We start from the raw sequence: 26,873 nt of genomic DNA, 5'->3' as shown, positions 1-26,873 counted from the left end.
ATCTTCTTTTGGCATTGGTAGAATTTGGATTAGTACTGTTTGGCCGACAGTAATCACCTGATTATATCACCTGATATAATGACCTAAATAACTGTTGCAGCTAGGATTAGTAAGCACAACATTCAAACAGTGTCACCTGAAGTCCAGGTTTACCATGCTCTGTGTTGTGGCCTTGACAGTACGCATAAGTGAACAGTACCATTAGGTGCACTAAGCCTATTGGGTTAATTTGGCCTCCTGTTTCTAATATGACATTGGAGTGTGAGGTTGGCTGACTGACTCTCTCCGACGGGTCACATCAATACACACTTTCACTTTCATTGCACATGTGCCATCATTAGGTGCTGCACCGGCCCACATGAAACCCATCCAGGGGAGTAGAAACACATACAGTCTAAAGTTTATTTGATGTAGCAATTTTGTGTAAGTGCCATTGTCGACCTTAGTTCACATTTCTCTCTATAATAAATGACTGCAGTATGCAGTGTGATAGATGAGGGGCAGGGTAACAGGCAGCCCCGCACGCCCGACAGGGACTCATCACTGGGATCAAACTCAGCTCCCCTGTACACACCTCTAGTGGCCAGCCAAGTTTGGCTCAACACAAAGCACACACAGCACCCAAGCTTAGTATGAGGAAATGTTTGACTGTGAAGGACAACACCTCCTTAATCAGCCCGTAATGTAGCATCAGCAAAACTCTACATCTAAGGGAAGAGAATAAAAGAAAAGAAAAAGAAAAAAGGTGTTGTGTGTCATCTGTAACTATTGTGTCATGATGTTTTATTATTTGGTGGATTTTGTTATTAAGGAGCATCAGAGTGTTGCTGCAGTTGTGAATGGTGGTGGTTACTGAAGTGGTTACTATGGTAACTTTTGAAATTTTCTTTATACTGTTTTGGTAGCATTTTGTTGGTGTTGTTGGGGCACTGTGGGTAGTGGTAGTGCTGTGGAAGCTCAGTGGTTAAGGTATTTCACTTGTAATCAGAAGGTTACCAGTTCAAGCTGCCACTGTTAGGCCCCTGAGCAAAACTCTCAATTACTCAAAGTTGTACTCAGTCATGATTCCAAGTCACTCTGGATAAAAGCATCAGCTAAATGGTGGTGGTGGTGGTGGTGTGTGCCTAGTTGTTTTTTGAGGGAAAAAAAAAGTTGTTTGTCTGTTGTTCCTCTGGCTATCTTATCCACCTCCTCTGTAGAGTGGTGGTTAAAATGGATGTCCTTGACAAGTGAGGACAGTAGTTTGGTCCCCATACTGGGCTGGTCAAGTATGCCTATCATCATCACCAAGCTCTACATTTGCAAGTTTCTTCCCAGTATTGTAGTGCAGTGCTCTGTAGCACTCCCACTCTTTCAGTTCACTCCCCTTCCCTGTAGTGATTACATCTTTTGGTTGGCTTCTTCTTCTTCTCCACTTCCCTTTCCTCCTCTGCACTTGGGTCCATCTAGAATGTCCCTCCTTCCTACAGTATACACCACGGACACAGTCTGAAGGGGTACATCACCCCCGATCAATCTGACAGTCCTGCTGTCCTGATACAGAGGTATTTTTGAGTTTTTCTCAAAGCAGTTAGTAATAAGTAAGAGATGTCGTTGCTTGTTTGCTGATGGGTTACAGAAGAAGCCTGATATTTCAAGGATGAACAACTCAATGTGAACAGCTAGCTAGGAAACCAGTTTCCAAATCATCTGATTTGGTTGACTTTGTACATATACATACGATTCTACCTTGATACTGTTTAAATAGTGGTTCATATTTTGGTAGCCTACAGTATCAGACTGGCTTATCTTATTAACTTGGTATATGTTGTATGATCACTTGTGTGTGTACCAAAAGTTCAGTCATGTGGAGATCAGAGCTCCACAGTGGCTTTGCTGTTGGTTCCGGTGGGGGCGGGGCTTGTGGCAGCAGGGCCATAGAGGAATAAAATTCAGCAGCTGCAGACAGGAAGTGCTGTAAATGGAGACGCTAACCATGACGACAGAGGAATTAATATGAATGGACTACATAACCTTTCAGATGAAAAGCAATTTTTCTTCAAATAATCTAGAGAAATCAACTTGAAATTATTGGACATAACTAGTATGAAGTTGAAATGAAAGGTGGGTACAGAACAGAAGAAGAGTTAGTGTTACCCACTAAAACTTAATTTATTCATTCATTCACCCACTACTAATAACCATTATGTCTCAGAGAAAAATTCCACAGTGAACAAGAAAAAAGAGATGTTTTGATTGGTGCTTTTAGGTATGTGGGAGCTGGTCCATTTATGGCTTTGTAGGTGAGTGTCAGTGTTTAAAATCTGATGTGAGCTGCTACAGGATCCAGTGGAGAGAACACAGCAGGAGGGTGACAGAGAACTTCAAGAGGTTGCAGATGAGCTGTGCAGCAGCATTCTGAATGAGCTGCAGGAGTCTGATGACACAGAGGGAAAGACCTACCAGGAGAGAGGCCTGGAGACCACAAGAGACTGAGAAAGGACAGGTGCATTACACCTGTACCAGAACACCAAGGCTTCTGTGTGAGAGTGGTGTTTACACCTGTACCAGAACACCGAGGTTTCTGTGTGAGAGTGGTGTTTACACCTGTACCAGAACACCAAATATTTCAGAGGATTTTTTTTTTAAGTTAACTGTGTGAATGAATAATGTTCTGCAGTTTAGGGGGTTATTTACTTATTTATGTTTACATAAAGAATTACTTTATAATCCCATAATGACAATGTGAATCAGAATCAATCTCATAATTTGAGTGTTGACAGTTTGCCTAATCTGGAAATTGTTCATTAATTCATATTTATTGAGTCATATTTTCTCATAACTATAAATGTGAACATATCTGATGTTTACTTTGCCTGCATACGGACTCAAGGAATAATTCAGAAAGGAGTCAAGTTCAAAGGCACTCTGTGACTCTTTCAGACACTCCCTCACGCACGCACGCCTCTCCACAAAAGCAGTAACACATCTCGAGTTGTGAAGCACCACTTCAGGTGCGCTGGGTGAATTTAATCAGTCATTTAAATCATTTTAATCATGTCATGTGGCCAGATAGTCAGACACCCTGTATTTCACACAGAAATGACCGACAGACAGGTCAACGAGCGGCTAGCTAGCTCAGGCGGTTCTGGCCGTTAACTTCACCCATTAAATCTAATTTTTACAGTAAAGTCCTGACATACCGAAACCGGGAATTAAAGCCAGAAAAAAAGAAGTTGACCGTAACTCTTAGCAAAAACTAATCGAAGGGAATTTTTTAAAAAGGGAGCTCGGCTTCACTTACTGCACGCTGTAAAGCAGTGAGAAGTGTGTCAAGGCAACAAGCAAATTGGAACAGACCGATGAGAGGACGCAAGTGTTCTGGAACATACTGGAACAAAATCAGGGTCAGTAGAATGGAGGTCGACATGTAGAGACGAACAGAGCCAGAACACGAAAGCAAAACACAATAACAAAGAGCAAATACACTGACAGAAACACAACTGGGATCAGGTTACATGGTAATAACCTGAGATAAAGAACACATGCTAGACGAACAGCAAACACGACAGGGCCTTAGTATAAATGGAGGCTTAGCACAATGAATACAGGCTGAGTGAACCAGAGACAAGATGAGAGAAACACAAATAATATATACACGAGATAACAAGGAACATAAACAAGAGTTAACAAAGAACAACTAGAAGCAGGAGAGAACAGGCGGAGCAGTCAAACAAGGGGAAGCAACAGAAAAATCAAAACAAATAAGTGCATGGAAAGAAAACCAAGAAGTAAAGCCAAAACAGAGCATGACAGGATTGATAAGGTGAACAAACTGACAGGGTGGGGCCAACTTTGACAATACAGAGTAATAATTGTGAGTCAGACATGCAGGAATATAGAGAATAATAAGGATTACTCAGATATGCAGAAATATACAGAGTAGCAATAATTACTCACACATGCAGGAAGATACATAGTAATAATAATTACTCAGACATACAGGTTCATATGTAGTAATAGTAAATACTCAGTCATGTAGGAAGAGTATATCAAAGTACAGCACTGAAAGCCCTGACCCTTATACCTAAAATGTTTGATGAAAGACATTTACAGCACAGTTGCCCAATGTTCCATCATCATCATCATCATCATCATCATCATCATCATCAACAGTATTTTTCCCCTCATTGAAGCACACTGGGATGTGACCCATCTTACATATGTAGTACAGACTTCATCCTGTATCTCACCATTACATATGTAGTACAGAACTCATCCTGTATCTCATCATTACATATGTAGGACAGACCTTATCCTGTATCTCCTCATCATTACACACAGACTATGAGGTCTGAGTTGCTGCTAGGTTGTTACCAAGTGGTTTTTACAGTCTTGATAGGTAGTTGCTATGGAGTCCAACATGGTTGCTAGGGTGTTACCAAGTGGTTGTTATGGCATTTTATTTGGCTTCTATAGATATCCAGATATTTGCTAGGGTGTTACCAAGTAGTTGCTATGGTGTTGCTATGTGGTTGCTATGGAGTTCGAAATTATTGCTATGGGATCCCAAGTGGTAGCTTAACTGTTACTAAGTGGTAGCCATGGTCTTGCTAGGTGGTTGCTATGAAGTCTCAAGTAGTTGATATGGAATTACCAAGTAGTTGCTAGGGTGTTACCAAGTGGTTGCTAGGGTTTTACCAAGTGGTTGCTATGGTCTTGCTAGGCAGTTTCTAGTGTCAGGTGGTTGCTAGAGTGTTGCTATGGCTGTGGAGTAGTTTAGCATGAGGGGGAATTTGGCTGTTGGGGTAATGTCCATTAGTCTAATGGTGTAATTGCTGTTGAGGGGTTATTAAGCTGTGGGGGAAGTTGTTGAGAGCAATTTGGCTGATGGGGGTAATTGTTAAGGGACTGTGGGGGTAATTTGTGGTGAAGGCTAATTGGCTGTGGGGTAGCTGAGGCTGAGGAGTTATTTAGCTGTTGGGCAGTTGTTTTTATGGTTTATTTAGGTGTGGAGGCAGTTGTGCTTGAGGGTTATATGGAGGTGGTGGTAGTTTGTGTTGGGGTAATTGGCTATGGGGTAGCTGAGTATAAGGGGTTATTTAGCTACTGGGTTAGTTATTTTTGAGAGGTAATTGCCTGTGGCATAGTTCATGTTGAGGGGTTATTTAGCCGAGGGGTAGTTGTGCTCGAGGGCTGTTTAGCTGTGAAAATAATAAGGGTTGTGTGGTAGTTGAGGGTGAGGGGTTGTGACTGGCTGTGTGGTAACTGAGGTTGAGGAGTTGATTAGCTGTCCCTATAGTACTGGCTGAGGGAGTGAGGGAGAGGGTCTGTGCTGGTTAAGTGAAAATTAAATCATGTTTAATTATGTTAAACGCTTTTTGAAATGAATTGAAATTTCATTACATTTAATGAATAAAGTGTGAGAAAGCTCAACACAAAGATAAATGTTGTAACTTGACAAAACAAAAATATTTTGAGGAATGAGAAATTAAAAATGAGGAACTTTATATTTAGATATAAAGAGCGAAATGCTCTGTCTATTATAACTGGTATCTTAGCCTAGCCAGCTAACTTAGCCAGCTCGTTAGCTAACGTACCTCAAGAAAGGTAGCTAAGATAGTTAGCCAGCTAGCTAAATTACTTTAACTGGCCAGCTGTATATTTTAACTTGCGTAACGGAAAAAATGAGCACAAATAGCAAATATTGTAGCTAGTTAGTTGTCACAAAATAGTGGCAGAAAACTCCTAGCTAACTGTATTAGCTAGCTGTGTAAGCTAGTTAGCCTGATAAATTTGTGTATGTTTGGTCCAGGGTTTGCTTTATTCAGCTACAGTCTTATTTGGTTAAGTTAGCTAGCTGGCTAACTAATGATGCCTAATGCCACCTAAAAATTACTGTGGATGTCAAGGGGGGTATAGGTGTCTGCTTGCATATTGTTTACCAAGAGCTTGGTAGGCGAGCTAATTAGTCACCTGACAACTGGCCATTTAGCAGCTAAATTTAGGCCTGTGAGTGGTAGCAAACGTCTGAGGCATTTTAGTGAGTTGTTTGGTCCTATAAATGTTGATGATTAATTTTATTTTGCAACGAGAAATGTTGTGTTCATTTCGTGTTAAACAATTTTGTGTTCCCGGTCAGAAATAACCATTCCACAAAGACTCACCATACAAAACTGTAATAATACATATTATCACTACTTGTTGTGTTAGATTTTTTAATTAACTTAAGTTCTAGTGAATATTACAAGTTTTGAACTTTTATATGTTTTTAGTGGCTTGTGTGCCTCATTGATTTGAGCTTATACACTTGAAAGCAAGTTCTAAAAAGCAATTTCTGGATTATTTTGAGTATAAGAAATAATCAGATGACACATGGTATACTATTTATTACAGAGTACTTTGGGTCAGAGTTATCAAGGACATTTGCTTTGAAACCTTTAAAAATTTTTATATATCACAAAAAGTGTAACACGTGTTGTGTTCCCGGTCAAAAGGGACCATGAATATTTTAATTGTGTACAAAGGAAATTATCCCAAAACTGCACTTGACAATTTCACAATATTCCAAGATCAATGTCTTCATACATTAACGAATAACTAACAAGAACAATAACATGTTAACCAGTCTATCAGATGTGTTTTTGCCTGATAACAGAAAAAAAACTGTCAACTGATAACAAAATCAGGCTTCTAAATGTGGTGGATTGTGTTGACTCAAACTTCAGTGGTGTTTTTTTGCTCATGAACATGTTGGACAATATGCGCAGGTTGTTGCATGTCTCTTGCAAAGATATGCATTGCATTTATGGCATGTTATGCTTGTTTTGACATTTCTTGGTGCACACAGACTGCACCTCTTCCTCTTATCCCCTCTTTCTTGTAGCAAGTGATCTTGCTTCTTGCTCCTGGATCTATGTTACCAATGCGGCTGAGGCTGGCATTCGGGGAAGGTGCTGGCGTTGTTGAATGTAAGGTGCCCACATAGTTTTCCCCAACTCCTCCAGAAATAGCCTCCTCTTGAAAAATTTCCCCTGCTTCCATCCTGGATTCACCTCCATCCACACCACAAATGCGTTGTAAGATGACACATCTAATATGTTGAAAAATAATATCATCGGCCAATGTGCTGTCTTCCTCTGAAAAGAGTATGTGCCAGTAACTTCTAAAGGTGCAAAAAGTGCATAAAATCCTGAGTACATACAACTAATATCTTATGTTTTGCATGATGCATCAGGACATCACATCTAACAATCCAATCTAAAACATGTTTGCATATTCAAATGGATACAACTGATTCTGTGCTGTTCCTAAATTTTGTTCTCCACAAAAATAAACTCAGTTCAAACAAAACTGATGATAGAGAAGTACATGAAAATCAAAATCAACATACCTTATCAAGGTTGTCGACTCTGCCTTTGTTCCTGTTGTAATCCAGGATGGTATTGGGTTTCTTGTCCTCCCTGGTGCGCACAGCTGCATCCCTGTGCAGAGTTGTCATCAGGAGTACATTTTTCCTTTTCTTCGGAGAGTAGGATACAAGGGTGTGAGTATTGGTGACGGCAGATCTGAAGGAAAAATAATCTCTGTCCTGTGTAACAAGTAAGGCGGGAGGCAGCTCTGGCTTGTTTCTTCTGATCGTCCCCACCATGGTGATTTTTTTTTTTTGGAGCAGCTCCTCACCAAGAGCGTAGGAGGTGAAGAAATTATCATGTTATGTTGTGTCTCTTGAGACCTGCAGTCATCTCCAGAACCACATGCTTCCCTTGGTTCTTTTCAGGAACACCATCTGCAGGTTTCCCAGTATAGACCTGCATTTTCCAGGCATAACTTGTCCTGGCATCACACATTGCCCATATCTTTATGCCATATTTAGATGGCTTGCTTGGCATATACAGCTTGACAGGGCAGCGTCCCCTAAAAGCGACAAGATGCTCATCTACTGTGACGTTTGGACTTGGGTTATAGATGAGTGTCAGACGCTCCACCCACTTTGGTGGGTGGGTGGGTGTGTGTGTGCGCACATGCATGCTTGTGTGTGTGCGTGTGTGTGTGTGTGTGTGTGTGTGTGTGTGCGCGCACATGTGTGCTTGTGTGTGTGCGTGTGTCCATCTGACAAATGAGGTTGTACCTGAGCCTATTCATAAGATTGACAAGTGGGCCTAATTATGTAGTGTATAGAGTGACCTTAGTATGACATGATGGAAATTAATGTTTCTGTACTCATGCTTGTTTACAGGTTGTCATTACACCTGCAATCAGTAGACGTTCAAGATTTAATAAATGAACCTATTTGTGTATATGGAAGCAGCAGACAGCTCACTTGTTCTTTCAATAACTGTTCAAAATGCACTCTTAATATAAAGCAGGGTCATATGACTTGAAAGATATCACAAAAAATGTTTACAAGCCAGTATCGTTTAGTTGAGACTTTGTTTGCAAGATAAAAGAAGCGTTTTCTGAGACATTTTATAAGTTTAAATATTTTGCTTTTGTGTCTGTATGTCCATAAGTCTATGTCAGATCCATTAAAAGTGAGTAAACATTTATTAAAAACTGCCATTTCTGCATAACTGGAGTGGTTCTGAAATTACTGATGTTGTCCATTATTTGGAAATATCAGTAAACTTGAATTAATTTGTAAATTGGCAAAATTAACAATACATATATGAACCTGAAGTGCTTTTTTCATATAGATAATCATTGTTGTGCAGAATACAAAGAGTTAGCTGTCCACCTATAAAACAGAAACAGACCAATGGATACTGACTTGACTTTCACTCCGTGCAAGACATGTTAGTCAGTCGGCTAACTTCAGTATGTATGTACAACTTGTCATATGTCATTGGATTTTGTTAAACACATGTAATGTACATATTTGCTGCTAATAAAAGGGTCAACACAATAAGAACATATTAATTAATTACAGTTAATTCATAACATAATTATAACATTTTGGCCCACATCCAAGTTCCACTCTAGGCAGCACTTTAGCATGAGTATTACTGACATTGACCTCTCTATTTTCACATGAACGTCTGTATTTGATAGAGACTATAATGAACTTCTATAAGTCACCAAATGCTGTAAATGTACAATGATGTCCACATTTGTGTTTCTGTAGGTTCAGATTATCTCACATCACCTCTAAGTAAGTTAAATAATTAAATTTGTGGCTTGGCCTTTGTTTCCTCTTAAATACTTCATAAAACTGGCATTGGTTTTTACCATCTAAATCATAACCTTCTGTATTCAGCGACTAGAGCAACTGCAGCCAGTCAGAATCTAAAGTGATTTAAATGAAGTAAATGACAAACATTTCTTTGAAATATTTCTACAATGACACCATAATGTGGGGAAATTATTTCTCTTATTCAGTGACATTAGAAAAAAGACAAATTACAGGTATAGAAACATTGAGTGTAACTGGTTATGAAAGGGTGCAATTTGGTGACATTATATTTAAAGCCAACTACAATATGTCTCAACAGCTAAAAATCCTCCCATCCTCAACTACTCCACAGCAAATTACATTTCATGTTTAAATAGCATTTAACAGTAATTAAGGATTTCAGCATTATTGCAGGATTACATTTAACATTTAATCATTGACATCGTGTGATGTAGAGTAGATTTTAAAATCAGTTTATTCTTTTTTTATATGACAAATGATGGATTATTAGTATAATAAATGTGGCTGCTAGGGTGTTGCTAGGGTAAATGTTGAGAGATTTTGCTGTGGGGGTAATTTTGGTTGAGGGTTCTTTGGCTGTGGGGTAGATGAGGATGAGGGGTTGTTTACTATTAACACCATAAATACTATGAAATGTTGTTAAATGCAGTTTGCATGTAAAATGGAATCCTGAAATATCGTTGAGCTGTTAAGCCATTCCCACGTAGTTGTTATGTGCATGCCAGGGTGTTACCAAGTGGTTGCTAAGGGGTCCCAAGTGGTTGCTAGGGAATTACCAAGTGGTTGCTTTTGGGGTGCCATATGGTTGTTATCATCTTGCTAGGTGGGTGCTAGAGTGTTGCTACAGCTGTGGGGTAGTTGGAGTAGTTTGAGGGGGTATTTAGCTGTTTGGTTAGTTGTGGTTGAGGGCTGTTAGTCTAAAGGGGTAATTGTTGTTTAGGGGTATTAAAGTGCGTGAGAAGTGGTTGAGGGCAATTTGGCTGATGGCGTAGCTGTTGTGAGGCCGATGGTGGGCTATTTGGCTTTTGGGGGTGTTTAGGTTTGAGGGATAATGGCACCAAAGGAAACAAAGAAGCAACTCTGAAAGTTCTCTGAGAAAAGAAGTGGCAGAGAAAGAACGGAAAGCTTTTACCATGAAAAAAGTCTGAAGGAAGCACATGACCGCACCCCTCTTATGATTTTAATAATTTTTGGATAATGGGAAAATGTTTTAAATGATAGCCTTTGTGTTGAACCATAGGGGAGAAATATTATGAATTTAATAAATTAGGTATCTAGAATGGTTCGGTCTAAGGGTCGAAGATTAAATATAAAGAGTGGCATTGGAATGCAAGAGAGATGCGTTGATTGAATGCCATAATTGGGAGCCTGTTAAATTGCCTTATTTTGGGTTAATCTGTGTTGGCGTGGATTACTGGATTTCTTTTTTTGTTGTTATTTTTTGGAATACATTTTTTTTTGCCTGCTTATGGCATCATGGCCCTGTCACTGGTCCTTTTGAGGAAAATAAATCTCCCTTATTGGCTTAATTACTATGGGAATCGCGCTCTGTTTGATTTCACCCCACTATCCTGTTACACACACACACACACACACACACACACACACACACACACACACACACACTACACTTCTCTCTCACACACACACATACTATACCTGGTTCTCACATACTGACACACACACACACACACACACACACACACACACACACCTGTCCGTCAGGAACTACACAAAAACACACAGACACACACACACATCCTTCAGCAACTACACAAACATACCACACACATATCACACCTGTCCTTCAGGAATTACACACACACACACACACACACACACACACACCTGTCCTTCAGCAACACAAATATCCCACACACACACACACACACATCACACCTCTCCTTAAGCAACTACACAATCATACCACTCACACACACCACACCTCTCCTTCAGCAAGACCATCAAACAAACCACACACACACACCACACCTGTCTTTCAGAGACTACACAAACATACCACACACACACACACCTGTCCTTCAGCAACACAAACATACCACACACACATCACACCTGTCTGTCAGCAACTACACAAACATACCACACACACACACACACACACACACACACACACCTGTCCTTTAGCTAGACCATCGAACCAAACACACACACACACACACACACACACACACACACACACACACACACACACACACACACACACACACACATAGACCACACCTGCCCTTCAGCAACTACACAAACATACCACACTCCTTTTCTCCTAAAACTAAAACACACCTGTGGTGAACCCCTCTTATTAGTTTGTCCTGTAGAATGGTGATATTGTTTACTTGGGTATGATTGTTGTAATATTGGGGGGAACATCACTCCCTCAGACACTGGGAGGAGCACATCTACCCCACTTATGAAAGAATCTGAGTGTGTAATGTGTGATTCACTGTAGGACTGAGGGCACAGGTCCACTGCTGAATACAGGAGGAGGCTCCATGGACCAGTCACTCTTCACAGACACACAGCTGGGTGTTGGAGACTCTGCTCTCTTTACCCTGATGAAGATGAGGAAAGTGTTGAGTAATTACATCCTTCACTACATCTCATTTATCCTGAATATTCCCTCTTCCTGTTTCCTCAGATTAGGTGCTGATGGAAAGCTCCTCACTTTGGGTCAGAGGTTCCTCCTCCACTGCTGGAGTTATGAGGCTCCATCATGGAGTTGTTCCTCTTCACACACACACAGCTGGACACTGGAGATGCTGCTCTCTGCTCCCTGTCAACAGTTCATACACACAGAGTGAATCACACTGAATCAATGCCTGATAAAACTCACATCAACATATTAAAAATAAAACACATGATGTGAAACATGAACCATACGTAAACACTGATATTAACAGGGTGGGTGGAGAACTGAAACAGTGATGATGACAGAATACTGAACAGACTGTTATGGCTTCATTAAAATATTCCACTGAATAACTGTTATGGCTTCATTAAAATATTCCACTGAATACACAAAAACAGTTATACACACAAAAGTTATTCTTAATGAATTTAGAATTAACATTATACCCATAAAGCTGTGCACCATCATTTGTTTTATGTCACAATATTTCAAACATTTTAAATCATAAATCTCCATGATGCCCAATCAGACATTCCAAAGGTCCTCAAAGTGCCACAGAGGAAGATGGAGGCGTTTTCTGAGAGGTTCTACTGTACTGTTTTCACACAGTGGGAAACTGGAATCTGAATGCTTTCAAATGTATTTATTAGGGCTGTCAGCCTTAACACTCATGATCAATTTAAAAACATTAACGTTTTGGTTTTTTACACAAATGAACCATATTTCCAAGTTTGACCCCAGCGTCTTCCCATAAATCCCGCATGGATTTTTACCAGGCTGAATTACTGACAAGAGTGACCACGGATAATACGATGACTGAGGAGACAACATCCGTTGTGCTGAATGGCAGCTTCCTTGTTATTCAATTAATCTGAGATGTTAAAGAACAAATGGAATCCTTAAACCAGTGTATCATGCATTCATTTATTCCAACACTACACATGTATTTGTTTTATCCCCCAAAATACAAGTAAATACTAGTATTGTAATACTGTATTAAAATGTTAAACTTCATGATTAATAATGATAATCTATTTTTATTGATTAACTTGATTAATTTTTTAATTAATTGGCACCACTAGTATTAATGAATTAATATTATATATATTTGTCCTTAATCAGTCTACATCAGCTGTTCACTACATTTACAGTACACTATAGGTGGTGGTATCTTTGTCCTAATACATAAAGGAAGTACATCTGCCAGCTGATATGAAACAGTATTACCAGAGGAGAAATATGCTAAAACATGAAAGTGAAACTAAACCTATACAGAGAGCACATGGAGTAGCATGCCTGCTTGTTAGTAACTGTAAACATCAACTAACATTTTTTTTTTATCACAAAACACCAATATGAAAAGAAGATGCCTGACTTACATTTTATCAATAACACAGAGTCTCTGAGTTTAGCACAGAGTTTTACTGTGTGGGAAACACTCAGCACTGCTTCCTGCAAGAAATGACGTCTGAACTCATGCAACCATACAACCGATATATTTAGCCAATTACACAGAGTTTAACTGGATATTTGACCAATATCTTTAGCTAATGACACAACATTAATCTGGATAATCGATTGATATATTTAGCCAACGACACAAAGTTTAACTGGATAAATGTATTATAAGGAAAAAATGTAATTCAATAATATTCACTCATAATTCTTCCAACACTTCTGGGCCTTTAGAACAGAAGCAATCTGTCAATGATCTCCACAGTGACCACTTTTCCTGATAATTCTATTCTGTGAAACAACAAAATCTAAACTACTTTGCCTGGATATTATTGTGGTGGGTTATGCCAGGTTATCAATACATAAGATCAATAAATATTTCAGACCAATCACCACACAACAAACAAAGAAACAAAAGATGTTTCTGTGTTTAGTTGTGTTCTGTAAGGCATTTCAAATTCTAGGTATTTCAGTTTCATGTGTAAGACATGAAATTTAGAAAGATAATCTATTAACAACCAGTATGTTTACTGAGATAAATAACCACATGGGTTGTGTGGGTTCACATGTACTCTATAGGTTTGTGTGGGTTCACATGTACTCTGTAGGGTTGTGTGGGTTCACATGTACTCTGCAGCATTGTGTGGGTTCACATGAACTCTGTAGGGTTGTCTGGGTTCCCATGTACTCTGTAGGGTTGTCTGGGTTCCCATGTACTCTGTAGGGTTGTGTGGGTGCACATGTACTCTGTAGTCTATGAAGTGCAGACCTATTTAGTGAATTGTCTGCGTGGAACAGGTTTTATCTACAGCAGAAGGAAGTGTTGTGAATGTAGATAATTATGATTATGGATAATGAAGATCAATAAAGTAAAGTAAAGGAACAATTTATATATTTATTATTATTTATATTTATATTATAAAATATTAGTTGTTATGCTGTTTTGTGGCTTCTTCTCTTCCCAAATTACCTCCTCAGTCTTGGAAAAGATTCATTCACATAGTACACTTTTTGCTGGTATGCACAGGTATTTTTACCATTATATAAATGTGTGGATATACAGCACATCACTCCTGTCAGTAAACCAGAGGATCTCTCTCTACACACACTTTCTATATATTAATGTCACTGTATCTATCCTACCTACTGCTCACTGGATGTCTCTCATTAGCCTATCAGTCAATATGTCCCATCAATAACCTTCTATCTAGACAAGACTGAATCTCTCCATCTCTCAAATTCTCTATTCTCACAAAATCCTCAAAGTTGGGGTGTGTTTTCTTGACTTATAAGCATTCATAGAGTTTGTGACTGAGACAGATGTGTGATCAGGTTTGTTTCAGACACTGTCAGTCAAAGACAGGAGCGGCAGGTTCTGTATCACACCTGTAGAAACACAAGCTTCGTTTAGCCGTGGTCACGTGACATGGCCGTTTTGAGCCACACTTCAGATCAGTGTTTCAAAACGCTGCGCTTCAGAAACTCCAAACAAGCTTAGAAACGCCAGTGTCGACCGTGCCATCCCAAACTATAGTTAATAATAGAGATAATTAACTATACAGGGAATCTGAACTGTCCACTGAGGATTTGGACAACACTACAAAACGTCTGAAACTGAACAGAAAACTACCTGTAAAAAACAAACGTTACAGTAGCAACTTTGAGTTTAGGCCAGAAGACTTTCAACTGGGACCATTTGGAAATATCACTGACTAACTAAGAGCTTGAAATCGAGTTTTACAATAACTGACAATATATATCTGGCCCCTTTAAATTATTTTAAATATATCTACGCAATCGTACTGGGCGTTAGCCATTTTAGTTGCATAACTTCCCCAGGACTTTAATCTTTACATTTAATCCGCCTTTGGCTTGACCTACGAATTAACCTAAACAGAACTATGTACTTACAAAACACGCTGTTTAAACTGCACCGACATCGCATTTTTACAAATAGAATTAACTTACCGTGAAATTTTAAACGCTCGTATATTCAATACGCTCAACCTTCAACAACGGCGACTGCTCAGAAAATACTTTCGTTTTCTTGAGAAAGGTGAAAAGTACAGGAACACCTGTGGGTAAGAGGAGGGCGGAGCACATGTCAATCATTTTCGACTGAAGACAATTACACAACCGAGTTCTTATAACAGTCATTCTTATTAAGTTAATCAGCAGGCAAAGTTAGCTGTCCATCATTTTGCTGCAGCCAATCATACAGTAGTCTATACAGCCAATGGTTTCACAGTCCCTCCTACACGGATTTGTTTTGCGGCTGCGCTGAGAGTAAATCTCCACTATGTCGGCACGTTGAAACACTTCGGAACTTAACAAACCACTTTGTTTGTAGATCCAAGACAACAGTAAGAATAAATAACAACTGCATCACTGGCAGTGCTCTTCCATTAGAAGAAGGAACCAAACATGTTCCTCATCATATGAAAACTGGATTAATGAAGTGAGCCATCTACGATTGTGTTAAGAATATGGAAAGCCAAAGTGGTCAAACTTCACCTGAAACAACGCATTTTGTTTGTAAAACGGCGAAAAAAGCGGCATTTTGGACGTTTTATGATCGCAAAGTACAGCGTTGTTTTTCTCTATTTTTATGGTTTACGGTTTTTGCAGCATATTTACAGCGTAGAGAAAAATAACACTGTTTGTATGTCAGTTTAAAACGCCATAAAAAGCACTGCTTTAAGTGTTCTAAAACGATCTTAATCAGCTGATTCACCAGTGCTCAAGTTTGTTTATTTTTGGGATTCACATATGTGTTTATTCACTCTATAATTTATTAATTCATACAGTTATTAGCTAACTAGCTAGCTAGAAGTTTATTAGAATGACTAGTTGTGACCATGGTTAGGTACTTCGGACATTGCACTTTAAATGGGCAAGTACTTTAAAACAATTTTTTTTTTGCTTTGTGTATTTAGTACAAATACACAGTACTGTACTGCAGTTTATCTGAATGCTGCTAAATAGACCGGCTGTGCTTGTTTCTGTAGACATCATGGATTTTTAGCTCGCTATTTAGGTGTAATGCTTAAGTACTCACATATGTACTTAATCTCATATTATACTTGTGTAATATTGTATAAGTTTATACAGTTTAGTAGAATTGTACTAATATAGCAAAGCCCCTAAAAGTAAGATTTTACTTAATTCTGGGTTTGATTTTATGAACATTTGGTAAAAATTTCATAGAGCAACATTTCTTCTTGGGCTATGCCCCGGTTCGCTTCATAGTATAGACTCACACTAGATCGTAACTGTATTCACGACAGGGTGCATGTGGGTACTTAAAAAGTCTTAATTTATCTGAAATGACATTTTACAAATTTAATGAACTGATAAGTCTTCAATTGTCTTAAATTTTATGCTTCACTGTCATTCAAATATGTAAAATAAATTCCAATGACTAACACGGCTATTTCTTAGTTGCCCAGTCACCCAATGTAAATCTGAAAACTCTCTAGTGAAGACAACAAGTGACATTTGATATACTGGTTAAGAAATTTGATATAACTGGTTAAGAGATTTGTAGTCTAAATTTGTTTCAATAATTAATCATATGTCAGGGAGTAAAACATTCTCACTTCCTCACTGCACCTGGAGAAGACAGCTAGGAAACAGGAATCATTAGTCAAGCTTTAATATTATCAGAGGAGGAAATCACTCTCTCAACTGACGTAGCTAAGACATTTTTTTTTACCATGACTTAATATTTCTACCTTGTTAGAAATGTGGATATACTGTCCTTGCCAACATTTTCTCCCAGCTGACATGATGCTTATAGATTAGAGTTTAGTCTTTCAGCACTCTAGCTAGATAGTTTGATAGATTACTTAACTGATTATGTCCATCTAGATGAGGAGAAATCTGAGTAGATTTTTAATTTTAATCAAATAACATTTTTTGGTCTTGTTCAATCTGGTTGGCATATACACCATCAAATGGAATTATGAAGCTATCTAGCTAGATAACTAACATTACCAAACTCAAGTCCAAGTGAATAGCAAGCTGTCTTGGATCTCTACAGGAAATTCTAGACAGACTGATTCAATTTAACATTGTCCATCTCAAAATGTTCCACTCAATTTATAATTGTGTAACTTTCTACATATTTTGTGAATATAGTTTGAAATCCCCTCAGAAATCAGCTTGTTAGCTCCAGCTTTATCTAGCTAGCTACATCTGAACATTACAGGGAAGTAACAGCTCTGCTCTCACTAGCAAAATACTGGAAGAAAGAAAGATAGATCATTTGTTTTAGCTTCTGTCTTCTGTCTTCATTGCTTACAACATCCTGCTATCATTTATGTAGAAAGTGCCTACTTTAACTAGTTTATTTTTTTCCTGTCAGTTTCTTGACCACTTGGTTTATTTGGTTTTCTTATGTCTCTTCAAAATGATAAAGCTCCTCAACATTAGTCTGAAAGTATGTTTCTCAATTACCATGTTAAAGTTATTCAAAATAACTTTATTTTTGTATATCCTTACTGCAAATTTGGTTTTAAATGACACTGGAAGTAGCATTAAAAGTTTTGAAATGTCTTAAATCTGACTTGGGGGTGCCTGCAGACTGTGTCTCTGTGTGTGTGTGTGTGTGTGTGTGTGTGTGTTTGTAAGGGTTGGTGTCAGGCTGATGCCCCCTCCGGCCACCAGAGGGAGGGCTTGAGTCAGGTACACCACTAATCAGGTTTAACACCCAACAGCTGGGCTAGACCTTATATAAGCCCAGTGACCCAGTCATTCAGTGCTGGGTCTTTGCCAAAGTTTTGAGCCAAGCTTCTAGCTGGTAGCTTTGTCCTTAATCAGTGTACATCAGTAGTTCACTACATTTACAGTACACTATAGGTGGTGGTATCTTTGCCGTTAATCAATGTACATCAGTAGTTCACTACATTTACAGTACACTATAGGTGGTGGTACTGTTGTCCTTAATCAGTATACCTCAGTTGTTCACTACATTTACAGTACACTATAGGTGGTGGTATCTTTGCCCTTAATCAGTGGACATCAGTAGTTCACTACATTTACAGTACACTATAGGTGTGGTATCTTTGTCCTTAATCAGTGTACATCAGTTCACTACATTTACAGTATACTATAGGTGTGGTATCTTTGCCCTTAATCAGTGTACATCAGCTGTTCACTACATTTACAGTACACTGTAGGTGTGGTATCTTTGTCCTTAATCAGTGTACATCAGATCATTACATTTACAGTACACTATAGGTGTGGTATCTTTGTCCTTAATCAGTGTACATCAGCTGTTCACTATATTTTGTAACATTGAGTTGTAAGGAGGCAGACACGTGCGAAGAAGAGCAAGATTTATTAGGGGCAAATCCAAAATCATAGTCGTTAGGGTAGTCCAGGGTCATATTACCAACATGATCAATCAAAAGCAAACAGGGGAAACTCAGAGCTAAGAAACATCAAGGCTAGGACACGTGGAGTACAAACTTACAGGGATACAGAGATGGGCTCTTAAAAACATTCAGACATTAAACCAATCAAACACAATGAACCTAACACACGCATTCAAATAAACACAATCATTAAAATAAACAATATATAACCAAGACCAAGGGAACAAGACAGGGTTTAAATACATGAACTAAACGAGGGACAGGTGTGGAAAATCAAACGAGGGGCAGAGAAAACGAAACTACAGAATGGAACTAAAATACACAAGACGGAAAACACGGAACAGGGAAGCTGGGAGGGACTAATCATGACACATTTACAGTACACTACAGGTGGTGGAGGGAAAGTGAGGCTTTGTGAAATATTGAGATGTTCGAAGCAGTTGTGTCGAAAATAGTTTCAATGTTTCAAAAGTGTAGTAAAGACTACTGTAGGGAACTGGGATGACTGGCACAGGTTGGCTTTATACTGTGTTCAACCTGGTGTGTTGGCCAGACCACTTAAAGCCATACTGAGATCAAAGGTGTAATAACAGGCATGAACTTTGATGTTACAGAACTGTGAAGTAGAGAATAGGTTACCTAATATTATATGTTGTGAGATCAAATATGTGTCATCAACCTTTGGTCTAAGACGCAAATACAGATATTACTTTAAATATCAATGTTGTTTGTAAATCACAACATGCACAATACACAAAAAAGGCTTTTACAGTCGATTTAAATATCTATACTACGATCAATATAACTGGTACTTGGGCCCCATCTAGCGGCAAATCTCTGGAACTGACTCAATGACTTGATAAAGAAATGCAGTGGCCACGACTAACATTGAAATCACTGATTCAACCTCCCAAACTCAAGGACTAATAGACAAAGGAAGTACAGCTGATATGAAACACAGCATTACCAGAGGAGAAATACACTAAAACATGAAAGTGAAACTAAACCTATATGGAAAGGCACAGGGAGTAATGTGCCTGCTTGTTAATAACTGTCAACTAACATTGTTTTTTCATCACAAAATATCAATATAAAAAGAAGATGCCTGACTTACATTTTATCAGTAACACAGAGTCTCTGGGTTTAACACAAACAGAGTTTTACTGTGTGGGAAACACTCAGCACCACAATAACTTTAGCCAATTATACAAAGTTTAACTGGATAATTCACTAATATCTTTAGCCAATGATGCAGAGTTTAACTGGATAATCGACCAACATCTTCAGCCAATGACACAAAGTTTAACTGGATAATCAACCAATATCTTTAACCAATGACATAACGTTTAACTGGATAAGTATATTATAAGGAACAACAAAAGTAAATAATATTCACGCAAAATTCTTCCAGCACTTATGGGCCTTTTGAACAGAAACATTCTGACATGATCTCCACAGTGACCACTTTTGCTAACATCTTAATAATTCTATTCTGTGAAACAACAATGTCTAAACTACTTTGCCTAGATATTATTCTGGTGGGTTATACCAGGTTATTGATACATATGATCAATAAATATTTAAAAGAAATTACCATACAACAACCTGTTTCTGTTGTGTTCTGTAAGGCATTTCAAATTCTTGGCATTTCAGTTTCATGTATAAGACATGACATTTAGAAAGATAATCTATTAACAAAATGCCACTATGTTTACTGGGATAAATAACCACATGGGATCTGTGGGTTTACATGAACTCTGTAGAATTCTGTGGCTTTGCATGAACTCTGTTGGGTTCTTTGGGTTCAGATGTGCTCTGTAATCTATGAAGTGCAGAACGATTTAATGAATTGTCTGTATGGAACAGGTTTCATAGTAAAATAAAGGAACAATGTCTCAAAATTATATATTTATTATTATATTTATATTATAAAATATTAGTTGTTATGCTGTTTTGGGGCTTCTTCTCTTCCCAAATTACCTCCTCAGTCTTGGAAAAGATTCATTCACATAGAACACATGTTGCTGGCATGCACAGGTGTTTTTACCATTATATAAATGTGTGGATATACAGCACATCACTCCTGTCAGTAAACCAGAGAATCTCTCTCTACACACACTTTCTATATATTAATGTCACTATATCTATCCTAACTACTGCTCACTGGATATCTCTCACTAGCCTATCAGTCAATATGTCCTATCAATAACCTTCTATCTAGACAACACTGAATCTCTCAGTCTCTCAAATTCTCTATTCTCACAAAACTCTCAAAGTTGGGGTGTGTTTTGTTGACTTGTAAGCATTCATAGAGTTTGTGACTGAGACAGATGTGTGATCAGGTTTGTTTCAGACACTGTCAGTCAAAGACAGGAGCGGCAGGTTCTGTATCACACCTGTAGAAACACAAGCTTTGTTTAGCCAAGGTCACGTGACATGGCCGTTTTGAGCCACACTTCGGATCAGTGTTTCAAAACGCTACGCTTCAGAAACTCGAAATAAGCGTAGAAACGCCAGTGTCGACCGTCCCATCCCAAACTATAGTTACTAATGCAGCCAATGAACTATACAGGGAATCTGACCTGTCCACTGAGGATTTGGACACAATAGCTGAAACTGAACAGAAAACTAACTGTAAAAAACTGACTTTACAGCAGCAACTTTGACTAGTTTCAGATGGGACCATTAGGAAATATCACTGACTAACTAAGACTTGTAATCGAGTTTTACAATAACTGACAATATATATCTGGCCCCTTTAAATTATTTTAAATATAGCTATGCAATCGTATTGGGCGTTAGCCATTTTAGTTGCGTAACTTCACCAGGACTTTAATCTTTACATTTAATCCACCTTTGGGTTGACCTACGAATTAACCTAAACACAGAACTATGTACTTACCAAACTTGTTGCTTTAAACTGCACCGACATCGCATTTTTACAAATAGAATGAATTTACCGTGAAATATTTTTAAACGCTCAACCTTCCACAACGGCGACTGTTCAGAAAATACTTTCGTTTTCTTGAGAAAGGTGAACTACATGAACACCTGTGGGTAAGAGGAGGGCGGAGCACATGTCAATCATTTTCGACTGAAGACAATGACACAATATTTTTATTAAGCCAATCAGCAGCCAAATTTAGCCATCCGTTATTTTGCTGCAGCCAATCACTGTATACAGTCTATACAGCCAATGGCTTCACAGTCCCTCCTACACGGACTTGTTTTACGGTTGCGCTGAGAGTAAATCTCCACTATGTCGGCACGTTGAAACACGTCGGAACTTAACAAACCACTTTGTAGATCTAACTTACAGATGACTGTAATTTAGATAATCAGCCTCACAATAAGCATGTAAGTGTGTGGACGTCCATAGCATGTTGTGCATATGACAAATAAAGAATCTTCTTAATGGCTGAATGCTGGACGTGTGTGTGTAAAAAATATTTGTTTACCTGTATTTGGTAAACCTGTATCAGAAAACTACATGAGGTACAGAAGACAGCCTAACAGTAAAAGAATAGCAGTAAATGTGTTTTAGCATTGCAGGTTACATGACAGTTGATCATTTACATTTTATATTAAATGAATTCCATGGAGAAGAGATAAAGATACAAGGCAACAGTAAGAATAAATAACAACTGCATCACTGGCAGTGCTCTTCCATTAGAAGAAGGAACCAAACATGTTCCTCATCATATGAAAACTGGATTAAAATATTAAGTGAACTATCTACGAGTGTTATGAATATGGAAAGCCAAAGTGGTCAAAGGTCACCTCAAACGAAACGCGTTTTGTTTGTAAAACGGCGAAGAAAAGCGGCATTTTGGACATATTATGTCGCAAAGTACGGCGATATTTTTCTCTATTTTTATGGTTTACGGTTTTTGTGGCAAATTTTACAACATAAAGAAAAATAACAGCGTTTGTATGTCAGTTTAAAACATCGTAAAAAGCACTGCTTTAAGTGTTCTAAAACGATTATACTCAGCTGATTAACCAGTGCTCAAGTTTGTTTATTTCTGGGATTCACATATGTGTTAATTCACCCAATAATTTATTAATTCATCCACTTATCAGCTAACTAACTAGCTAGAGGTTTAGTAGAATTATTAGTTGTGACCATGGTTAGGCACTTCAGACACTGTACTTTAAATGGGCAAGTACTTTAAAACATTTTTTTTGCTTTGTGTATTTAGTACAAATACACAGTACTGTACTGCAATTTATCTGAATGCTGCTAAACAGACCAGATGTGCTTGTTTCTGTAGACATCATGGATTTTTAGCTCGCTGTTTATATGTAATGCTTAAGTACTCACATATGTACTTAATCTCATATTATGATTGTGGAATACTGTAGAGGTTTATGCAGTTTAGTAGAATTGTACTAATATAGCAAAGCCCCTAAAAGTAAGATTTTACTTAATTCTGGGTTTGATTTTATGAACATTTGGTAAAAATTTCATAGAGCAACATTTCTTCTTGGGCTATGCCCCGGTTCGCTTCATAGTATAGACTCACACCAGATCGTAACTGTATTCACGACAGGGTGCATGTGGGTACTTAAAAAGTCTTAATTTATCTGAAATGACATTTTACAAATTTAATGAACTGATAAGTCTTCAATTGTCTTAAATTTTATGCTTCACTGTCATTCAAATATGTAAAATAAATTCCAATGACTAACATGGCTATTTCTTAGTTGCCCAGTCACCCAATGTAAATCTGAAAACTCTCTAGTGAAGACAACAAGTGACATTTGATATATTGGTTAAGAAATTTGATATAACTGATTAAGAGATTTGTAGTCTAAGTTTATTTCAATAATTAATCATATGTCAGGGAGTAAAACATTCTCACTTCCTCACTGCACCTGGAGAAGACAGCTAGGAAACAGGGATCATTAGTCAAGCTTTAATATTATCAGAGGAGGAAATCACTCTCTCAACTGAGGTAACTAAGACATTTTTAAAACTTTTTTTTTTTTACCATGACTTAATATTTCTACCTTGTTAGAAATGTGGATATACTGTCCTTGCCAACATTTTCTCCCAGCTGTCATGATGCTTATAGATTAGAGTTTAGTCCTTCAGCACTCTAGCTAGATCATTTTATGAATTACCTAACACTGATTATGTCCATCTGGATGAGGAGAAATGTGAGTAGATTTTTAATTTTAATCAAATAACATTTTTTGGTCTTGTTCAATCTGGTTGACATATACACCATCAAATGGAATTATGAAGCTATCTAGCTAGATAACTAACATTACCAAACTCAAGTCCAAGTGACTAGTAAGCTGTCTTGGATCTCTACAGGAAATTCTAGACAGACTGATACAATTTAACACTGTCCATCTCAAAATGTTTCACTCTATTTATAATTGTGTAACTTTCTACATATTTTGTGAATATGGTTTGAAATCCCCTCAGAAATCAGCTTGTTAGCTCTAGCTTTATCTAGCTAGCTACATCTGAACATTACAGGGAAGTAACAGCTCTGCTCTCACTAGGAAAATACTGGAAGAAAGAAAGATAGATCATTTGTTTTAGCTTCTGTCTTCTGTCTTCATTGCTTACAATATCCTGCTATCATTTATGTAGAAAGTGCCTACTTTAACTAGTTTTTTTTTTCCTTGTCAGTTTCTTGACCACCTGGTTTATTTGGTGTTCTGATCTCTTCAAAATGATAAAGCTCCTCAACATTAGTCTGAAAGTATCAGTTTCTCAATTACCATGTTAAAGTTATTCAAAATAACTTTATTTTTGTATATCCTCACTGCAAATTTGGTTTTAAATGACACTGGAAGTAACATTAAAAGTTTTGAAATGTCTTAAATCTGACTTGGGGGTGCCTGCAGACCGTGTCTCTGTGTGTGTGTGTGTGTGTGTGTGTGTTTGTAAGGGTTGGTGTCAGGCCGATGCCCCCTCCGGCCACCAGAGGGAGGCCTTGAGTCAGGCACAGCACTAATCAGGTTTAACACCCAACAGCTGGACTAGACCTTATATAAGCCCAGTGACGCAGTCCTTCAGCGTTTGGTCTTTGCCAAAGTTTTGAGCCAAGCTTCTAGCTGGTAGCTTCAGGTTTTGAGGTCTATGAGCTCTCGTGCTACACCTCACTTCTTGTCTGCAAGGGTGTTCATGTTTTTAGATGTCCCCTCCCCTCTCAAGTTTTCCCCCTTGTGCTACACCTTACTTCTGTGCTGTGAGTGTGTCTGTGTTTTTACACATCCCCTGCCCTCTCCAGTTTTCTCTCTTGAGTGTGTCTCTCTCCCGAGCGTGGTTTCTCACCCAGTAGGCTGTTGGTGTCATCACCTACCTGACCTGGGTTCGAGCCCACCTTACAGAAAGACCCAGCCAAGGACCCAGCTCAACAGTTTGTTCTGGAACAGGTAAAGGTGGCTCTGACTAATCAGGGGGTGACTGTTGGTCAACATGAGCAGGCTCTGCAACAGATCCTCTCTCAGTTACAGGCCCTGACAGACCTCCTTACACAAACACCAGTGCCTTTGGCTCCTCCTAGTCAGGAGGCAGCTGGGGCTGAAGCAGCAGCAGAGCCAGCCCAAATCCTGCCCACCTCACATTCAGAGCCATTGCCCCCTGCCCCTGAGCGCTATGCCGGTGAGGCAGGAGGTTGTAGGGGGTTTCTCCTTCAATGCTCACTGGCTTTCGAGCAGCAGCCATCTTGGTTCCCCACAGAGCGAGCAAAGGTGGCGTACATCATCTCCCTTCTGACTGGGTGGGCTCTGGCATGGGCCACCCTGGTCTGGGAGCACCAAACTGACGTCTGTTCCACTGCAGCAGAATTCGCTGCTGCCCTTAAGCGGACCTTCGGCCATCCAGTCACTGGAGGGAGACGATTTCCCGTCTTCTTAACATGCGACAGGGGAGAAGAGCGGCGGCTGATTATGTGAGTGAGTTCCACACTGTGGCGGCTGAGAGTGGATGGAACCCCACAGCGCTGATGGCTGCTGTTCACCAGGGCCTCAGAGAGGACCTTAAACATGAACTGGTCCACCGTGATGCTCCCGCCTCTCTCCATGACCTCATCCATCTGCTCTTGCATATTGACAATTGCGTGTGGCAGAGGCGCAGAACACGGGGACCAGAGATCAGTCGAGGCTCTCGTGGAGCTCTGTGCACCTTTAGCCCTGTTCATGTGCATGACCAGCAGGGGGAGTCCGAATCCCAGCTAATGCAGCTCGGACACACCCGCCTTTCCCGAAATGAACGCGACGCTCGGATGCGGGAAGGGAGGTGTCTGTACTGCGGAAGCTTGGGTCATCTCCTCCCAACTTGTCCTGAGCTCCAGGGAAAAGACAACATCCGGCAGGGGAGGGAGGACCTCTGACGGACTCGACCAGTCCTCCCCGAGCTCAGGGGTTGTTCCTCAGTACCACAATGGCTTGGGGAACATCTGAAACACATTTTCTGCAAACATGAAAGTCTTTAATGGAATCTGGAACTGGATCTGGAATGGAACACACACACACACAACAAACAAACACAGGATGTAACACTTGAAAAAAGATCCTTTTTTTCTCGTTGGTTAGTGTTTTTCAGTAATAGTTACATGAATGCTTTATAGTCCAAGATAGAAGAGATTATGCTCTCCTCTCAGTCAAGAAATGCAAAGTAAACATTCACTGAGTCTCATAAAGCTGGATAGCCTTCATATTACTGGGCTTTCCAGAAAAAAGATTGATTAAGACTTTGGTTCCACAGCCAATATAATTTACTCCAGTTTTTCCTTTTATGAGCCTATACACAGACTATATATTTTTTCTATATATATTAGTCTTGTCTTAAACTGATTGATTTTCCACAACCAGTAGTTTGCTGAGTGACTTTAAATAAACTGCAGTGAACATAAAATGAAATGCATATTTACCATATATTAGTACTAAAAAGACGTTTCCAAAACATCATGTAGTCCAGAAAGCACAGTTTGTATTTTATTTGGTTGTTGCATTCATTTAGTCCTCTGAATATATACACTAGGTGTAAGGTTGTAGTGTGTCTCTGTTTAATCTTGGGCATGTTTGCTCTGTAGAAAGAATTGTGGGAGATAGGAAAACTCATGAGAAATGTCTGTGTACTAAATGTATCTGACCAAAATGGTCAAGCCTGTAATGGTAGTACTAGCCCATGGACTAATGGGAGTGATGTATAGCTCCATTATTTTGTTCCTTTAATTAGTATAAATATACTTTG

General features: G+C 38.9%; 1 long non-coding RNA gene across 5 annotated transcripts; it reads right to left on the bottom strand.

Moving 5' to 3' along the window:
- Window positions 1–6,296: 6,296 nt before the first annotated feature.
- LOC145657020 (uncharacterized) lies at window positions 6,297–21,661 on the bottom strand. Of its 5 annotated transcripts, none has more exons than XR_014122805.1 (5): window positions 21,558–21,661; window positions 15,246–15,352; window positions 11,859–11,966; window positions 7,373–11,745; window positions 6,297–7,118 (listed from the first exon to the last, which is right to left on the bottom strand). It is a non-coding gene; the product is annotated as an uncharacterized LOC145657020 (long non-coding RNA). The 5 variants fall into 5 exon arrangements; XR_014122801.1 differs by having other exon boundaries at window positions 6,298–7,144; XR_014122804.1 differs by having other exon boundaries at window positions 6,298–7,072.
- Window positions 21,662–26,873: the final 5,212 nt, after the last annotated feature.

The sequence above is a fragment of the Electrophorus electricus genome, chromosome 1, assembly GCF_041902795.1.
Source record: "Electrophorus electricus isolate QZ-2024a chromosome 1, ASM4190279v1, whole genome shotgun sequence".
Lineage (NCBI taxonomy): Eukaryota > Metazoa > Chordata > Actinopteri > Gymnotiformes > Gymnotidae > Electrophorus > Electrophorus electricus.
The sequence above is the reverse complement of the archived record's forward strand: the minus strand, read 5'-3'. Positions and strand labels throughout refer to the sequence as shown.